Here is a 7,297-nt window from a genome sequence, read left to right as displayed (position 1 = left end):
AAAAAAAAAAAAAAAAATAATTCAGAGGAGTGGAGTGGATGGATCATGTGGTAATAATTATTTAAGCTAAGTGACAGGCACATGGAAATTTATAATATCATCTCTTCTTTATGTTTTAAAATTTTTATAATTAACAATTAAACAATATAGACTTTGATGTCACGAAGATTCTCTTTCTAGTAATAAAGTTGAGAGATATATGGGGCTAACAGGTGGTGTGGGGGTTAAAGAACTGGACTCCCATATGGCTGACTACAGTTCAAGTCTAAACCTGGTGACTTGCTTTCTCACCTTCTCTCTCTCTTGCATGCATGTGCATGCTCTGGTGAGCACACGTGCTCTGTAGTAAAATAAAAAATAATAGTAATATAATTATAAATAAAATTAAATAAATAATTATTTTTAAAAAGTTGAGAGATAATATTCAATATTTTTGGTGGCATGTTCAGCTTGCTACTTTTTTCTGTAGTCTATATCTATATAACCATAGGATACATATTAATAATAGGCTTATGACTGTGTGTGTGTGTGTGTGTGTGTGTGTGTGTGTGTTCACCAAAAGAGACAGAGAAAATGAGAAATCACCCCCCAGGATGATGGCTATGATCCTTTTTCCTCCATTCACCTCTTGGGATTTTGGGTACACATGCCTGACATGATTTTCAAGCCACTGAGTCAAGGACTCAAACCTCACAATTGGCCATGTGGGATTCAGCCATCTTAACCTCCACACTACTTGCTGACCCCATTTTAGAAATTTTCAATCAGTCTATCAGAAAAAGCATGTGGGGACCAGCAGTTCACGTAATGGCTATGTCGCTGGACTCCCATGTAGTCGACCGCGGTTCGCGTCCCGGACCCAGTGGCTTAAAACTCACACAGGGCGCGTGTGCGTGCATGCCCAAGATCCCGAGAGGAGAATGGAGGAGAAGGGATTGGGGTGAGGCCATCCCCCCTGGGGGGTAATTACTCGCTTTCTGTCTCTCTGTCTCTCTCTGTCTGTCTGGCGAGCACACACACCCTATAGCAAAACCTCTAAAAAGAAAAGAAAAGAAAAAGCATGTAAAAGAATCATAGATATATAACAAATATAAATAGTGTGATTTTTATTATATAAAATATGGAGTTGTCAGAAAGGTCATAAAGTGTTTCCTACATTTTTCTATGCAAAAATGTGTCATGACTTTTCCAATAACCCGATATTAATATAACTAATAAAAATGAGGGTGAGGAAAATATGGAAAGAAATGTATATATGCTAATTACCTTAATTTTCATAGTGTGGAGTTAATTGGCACTATGTGAAGGAAAAATAATCAAGTCATAGAGTTACATAGATATTACTAGTACTCACCAGTCTTTCTGACTCTCCTCTTATTCTCTCCATTCATACAGAAAACTCTGTGTTCCTGCCTCCTTAAACTTAGATATGGCAAATGACACGTGAATAGGAGTGACTTGACTATGCTGTGTGAATGCATCTAAGAGCCAATAAGCAATTCTCCCTGCTCTCTTTCTCTTCTACTTCAAACCCTAAGGCTTAGTATTAAAATAGTGGGATCCTGGGACCAGCAGTTAGCGTAATGGCTATGTCACTGGACTCCCATGTAGTCGACCGCGGTTCGCATCCCGGACCTGGTGGCTTAAAAACTCATGCCGGACAGGTGATTTCTCACTTTCTGTCTCTCTGTCTCTCTCTGTCTGTCTGGTGAGTGCACGTGACCTATGGTAAAAACCTTTCAAAAAAAAATAGTGGAATCCTAAAACCATAGAGCTTATAATAGGAGGATTCCCTGAGTGACTAGGATGAACGTAACCTTTCTGTTGACTTTGAGTGGACATTTAATACGAGTGAGAATTAAACTTCTGTTACTTTATTTTTTAAGGTCCCCTAAAGGGTGCATGTGCTCACTAGAGAGAAACAGAGAGAGACAGTGACGGGGAAAGTGAGAAATCACCCCCGATGGGGGATGGCCATGCCACAGTCCCCTCTCCTCAGCTCTCCTCCCAGGGTTTTGGGCCCACATGCACATGTGCCCAGCATGATTTTCAAGCCAACAGGTCCAGGACTCAAACTGTGGTCAGCCCTACTTCAAAAACCTCTAAAAAAAAAAAAAAAGAAGTAGTTAATAGTGGTTATCTCTTCAGAGTGGAACTGTAGGTGAAAGTGTGGTTGGAAAATGTGTATTTTATTTCTGTTATGTTTTTATATATTTTTTGTAACTTTGTAATTTACATGTATTTCTTGTATAATTTTTAAAAATCCTAGCTTATTAGATATGATACATGGATGGTTATATATGCAAATAAATAATGTGCAGATATGAAAGTGAATGAGGTAGACATTTATGCTTATGTACATATTGTTGAATGAAAGAAGAACAATGTAAGAGGCTACATATAAATGATATTTGTATAAAAAGCAGATTAATACATTAGAATAAATATATACATATGTTGACATATATGCATGTGTTTGTCTCTATCTTTTTATTAATTTGAACATGCACTAAAAATATATGAAAGGGGCAGAGTTTAAGGCAGCTGGATACCACATGGCTAGCTGTGCAGTTCGAGTCTCAGCTCAGTAGCTTTAAAAACACACTAGGCACATGTGCGTGGGTGCCCAAAACCCTGAGAGAATGAAAGAGAAGGAATTGCAGTGTGGCTACCCCTCAAGGGGTGATTTCTCACTTTTCCTCTCTCTCTACCTATATGTTTCTCCAGGAAGTGCATGTACCCTATAGCAAAAATAATAATAATAATAATAAATAAAAATTCATTATTAATTACTTGTAAAGATGACAGTTGGGAAATAAGATGGCGTCTTTTACAACTTATATTCCTTTCTTCTATCTGACTTTTATCTTCTTATAATAGGCCTGCATTTGACATATATTAATAAAAACATTTAGAATGATTTAAAGTAGTCTCATATGTTATGAAACACTTGCATGAGAGAATTACATATAAATACAAGGAACTTAATACTAAAACAAGTGTGTCTTAATACTAAAAGAAGTGTGTCATTATATTAGATTCCTTTGAACATTTTCGGAAAACTTAAGTATATTATAGATCTACTTTTATTTTATTTTTTTATATTGCCAGAATGCATATGCATTTGTTAGAGTGTGAGAGAGAAATACCCACAACAGGGCATGGTTACACTATATACTTATTCCTACATTTCTCTTTCCCATTAAAATTTTGGACACATATGCATACTTGCTTAACTTGTTTTCCAAGCCACCTTGGCTGGGATTTTAACCACAATGAACCACGTGGAATCTGGCTCCCAATGCACAACACTTAACCACTGTTACGGGCTGACCCATATTAATAAATATGTTTTATCTTTTCTAACTTCTCTTTCCTGTTTCCTTCTTCTAACTCTATGCTAGCCCAACCATAATGTCTCCTTTTAAAGATGATAGATAATAGTTCATTTGTTATCCCTCCCTCATGCTCAAAGGACAGTAATTTGGGGAGATTATTATTCCTGCATCTATGCCACCAAACCGAAGACTGAAAACATTGTATAGTGGGTTTTCCAGAAGAGAGATATTAAGGGGAAAAAAGAAAATCAGTTTCATTTTTCCTTCCCCATATTATCACAGTTACCTCAAATTCTAAAGTTCCCCCAGTTTTCAACACCTGTGTCATCTCCTAGTCACTAAAGAGATGCATTAGAGTTCTCCAGAGAAACTGAGCCAATAGGGTGTATACAAATACATAGATATAGACGGAGATTTCTTACAAGCATTGGCTTACATGATGATTGTGGAGGCTGAAAAGTCCTACAATTTACTGTCTTCAAGCTGGAAACCAGGGAAGTGGGTGATGTGATTCAGTCCGAGTCTGAAAGTCTGAGAACCCGGGAAGCCAATAGTAAAACTCTCATTTCTAGTCCAAATCATTTGTTATCCCTCCCTCATGCTCAAAGGACAGTAATTTGGGGAGATTATTATTCCTGCATCTATGCCACCAAACCGAAGACTGAAAACATTGTATAGTGGGTTTTCCAGAAGAGAGATATTAAGGGGAAAAAAGAAAATCAGTTTCATTTTTCCTTCCCCATATTATCACAGTTACCTCAAATTCTAAAGTTCCCCCAGTTTTCAACACCTGTGTCATCTCCTAGTCACTAAAGAGATGCATTAGAGTTCTCCAGAGAAACTGAGCCAATAGGGTATATACAAATACATAGATATAGACGGAGATTTCTTACAAGCATTGGCTTACATGATGATTGTGGAGGCTGAAAAGTCCTACAATTTACTGTCTTCAAGCTGGAAACCAGGGAAGTGGGTGATGTGATTCAGTCCGAGTCTGAAAGTCTGAGAACCCGAGAAGCCAATGGTAAAACTCTCATTTCTAGTCCAAAGGCCCAAGGGCCAGAAGCCCCAGTGTTTGAAAGCATAAGATGGATATCACAGTTACAGAGAGAGAGGGGAAGAGAGAGAGAGAGAATTACTGTTCTTCTACCTTTTTGTTCTTTCTGAGCTCTGGACAGATTGAATGATGCCTGCTAGAATTGTTGAGGGTGATCTTCTCTACTAAGCCTACTAATTCAAATGCTAACCTCTTCTGGAAACACCCTCTAGACACACCCAGAATTAATGTTTAAACCAATTTCCTGGACATTCTTTAACCCTTGACACATAAAACTAACTAGCACATATAGCAAGGTGGATAGAAGGTCGTAATGGAAACTGAAGGCCTTGGTTTCACTCATGGACTCACAATTTAGACAAGTCATTTTAACCTTTTTGAACTAGGTATCCTCAACTTTAAAATAGTGATGATACTATCTATTGTGGTACGGACCAAAGTACTAATCATCTATTATTTGTAATCTTTAAAACCATATGCTCAGACAATCACAAACTATTACAAGGATTAGTGTTGTGCTCCTGCTACCTCTGCAACTGGGTACTGACCTCCGCCGCCGCCATCGGAGGGATCTGCAACCGCAGCAAGGCTCCCAGCTCCTGTCTCTTTAAATTGTGGGACTCATGGGTTGCCCCTAAAACTACTTCCTGGATGGACACATCCGGGCACTTGAGCAGAGACCCAAGATGGTTGCGGTGGCTGGCAGCTGCGCTGGTGTGAGGAAAAGCAACTTCCTATAACCAGAGGCAGTTGGCCGGCCGGGGGGCCTTCGGAGTCCCTGGGATGTGTTAGCTGGTGCTGCAGGAGCAGGAGCCAGTTGGTTTTGCACATCTGAAGCAGAGGGAGCGGAGCAGAGCCACTGGCTTCGGTGCCAGGACCAGGTACGAAATTAAAAAAAAAAAAAAAAAAAAAGGGGGCAGCCTGAGGAGGTAGCCGTAGCACCGGAAGTGGGTTTGCGGAGACTTCCGCGGAGACTGGGACAGGGCAGTGATAGGATCCCAAGTTCCTACTGAGGCTTGCCAGGGCCCCTAGGCCTGTATAATAGCTCTGAGGAGCCTGAGGCGAAGAAAGGCAGTGGCTTGGACATTGAGTCCCTACAGCCCGTGGGTGTGGCAGTGCGGCCTAGTAGCGGGGATGAGACCAGAGAGCTCTCTGCTCGCTGGTGCCCACCTATCATCTTTACTTTCCACCTTTCCCAGCTCTCTCTTCTGGACTACGCTGAAAGGGGGCCCTCGTGCCACCCCACAAGCAGCGCAATGACTGACAACGGGCCACGAGTAAAGGTTTATGTGTTCGATGGGGAACAACGGTGGAACTGCCTCGGCACTGGGCATGTGTTGTGTGCCCACGTAGAACAGACCGAGGGCATGTCCCTGCTTGTCACGGCTGAGAATGACAGCTCTCTAATTTTAGAGTCCAAAATAAAGCCTGATACTACATACCAGAAACAACAACAAACTCTCATTGTGTGGACTGAGGCAGAAAATTATGACTTGGCCCTTAGCTTTCAAGAAAAAGATGCTTGTGATGATATCTGGGAGCAAATATGTCAGGCTCAAGGAAAGGAGTCTTCACTGGACATCACTGAGGACCTAGATGCATCTGAAGAGTCTTTTGATGATTTGTCATCACCAGATATAGAATTGCCATCTTGTGAATTAAGTTGCCTGGGGGAAATTGCAGAACTTGTGACATCAACTTTACTTTCCCCCCTTTCCCATGAAAAACTTGCTCTAGCACTGGAAAAAGAAGGTTATATTAAAAAACTTTTACAGCTTTTTCATATGTGTGAGGATTTGGACTTTGTGGAAGGACTGCACCACTTGCATGAAATTATCAAAGGCATCTTCCTCTTAAAACAGACTTCTCTTTTTGAAATTATGTTTTCTGAGGAATGTATAATGGACGTCATTGGATGTTTAGAATATGATCCTGCTTTATCGCAACCACAGAAACACAGAGAATTTCTAACGCAAACAGCCAAATTTAAAGAAGCAATTCCCATATCAGATCCTAAGCTGAAACAAAAAATTCATCAGACCTTCAGAATTCAGTATATACAAGATACAATTCTACCTTCTCCATCTATCCTCGAAGAAGAAATGTTACCAACACTTCACTCCTTTATCTTGTTCAATAAGATAGAAATTGTTGATATGTTACAGGAAGATAAACAGTTTATGACAGATTTGTTTGCACAACTAACAGATGAAGCAACAGATGTGGGAAAAAGACAGGAATTGGTTAACTTTTTAAAAGAATTTTGTGTTTTTTCCTTAACACTACAATCTCATGACACAGATGCTTTTTTCAAGACTTTGTCAAACATGGGCATATTACCAACTTTAGAATTCATCCTCAATATGAATGATATACAGGTGCGAAATGCTGCTACTGACATAGTCTCATACTTGGTTGATTATAATCCCTCCATGGTAGGAGAGTTTGTCCTGCAGAAGGCACAACAGAATGATGGTAACATTTTGTTCATCAGACTCATTATAGAGGAAATGATATGTGATACAGATCCTGAACTTGGAGGAGCAGTCAAACGTATGGACCTGCTTCAAACTTTACTTGACCCAGAGAACGTGCTAGCCACTGCTAGTGAAACAGAAAAATCTGAATTTCTGGGTTTCTTCTATGCGCACTGTATGCATCTTCTCACTGCTCCCTTACTAGCAAATACGACAGAAGACAAGCCTAATAAAGATGATTTTCAAACTGCCCAGTTATTGGCACTTATATTGGAATTGTTAACATTTTGTGTGGAGCGCCATACCTACCACATAAAGAACTACATCATTGATAAGGATATCCTTCGGCGAGTGCTAGTTCTTATGGCCTCAAAGCATGCTTTTTTGGCATTATGTGCCCTTCGTTTTAAGAGAAAGATTATTGG

General features: G+C 39.9%; 2 pseudogenes; one reads left to right on the top strand and one right to left on the bottom strand.

Moving 5' to 3' along the window:
- LOC102480585 (striatin-3-like) overlaps positions 1 to 5,572 on the bottom strand; it is a 34,596-nt pseudogene extending 29,024 nt beyond the window's left edge.
- Positions 5,573 to 5,651: 79 nt separating this feature from the next.
- LOC102479745 (serine/threonine-protein phosphatase 4 regulatory subunit 3A pseudogene) lies at positions 5,652 to 7,289 on the top strand (annotated as a pseudogene).
- Positions 7,290 to 7,297: the final 8 nt, after the last annotated feature.

This window comes from Tupaia chinensis, unplaced genomic scaffold, assembly GCF_000334495.1.
Source record: "Tupaia chinensis unplaced genomic scaffold, TupChi_1.0 Scaffold000005_1, whole genome shotgun sequence".
NCBI lineage: Eukaryota > Metazoa > Chordata > Mammalia > Scandentia > Tupaiidae > Tupaia > Tupaia belangeri.
Note: the sequence above shows the minus strand (reverse complement) of the source record. Positions and strands in the feature narration are given on the sequence as shown.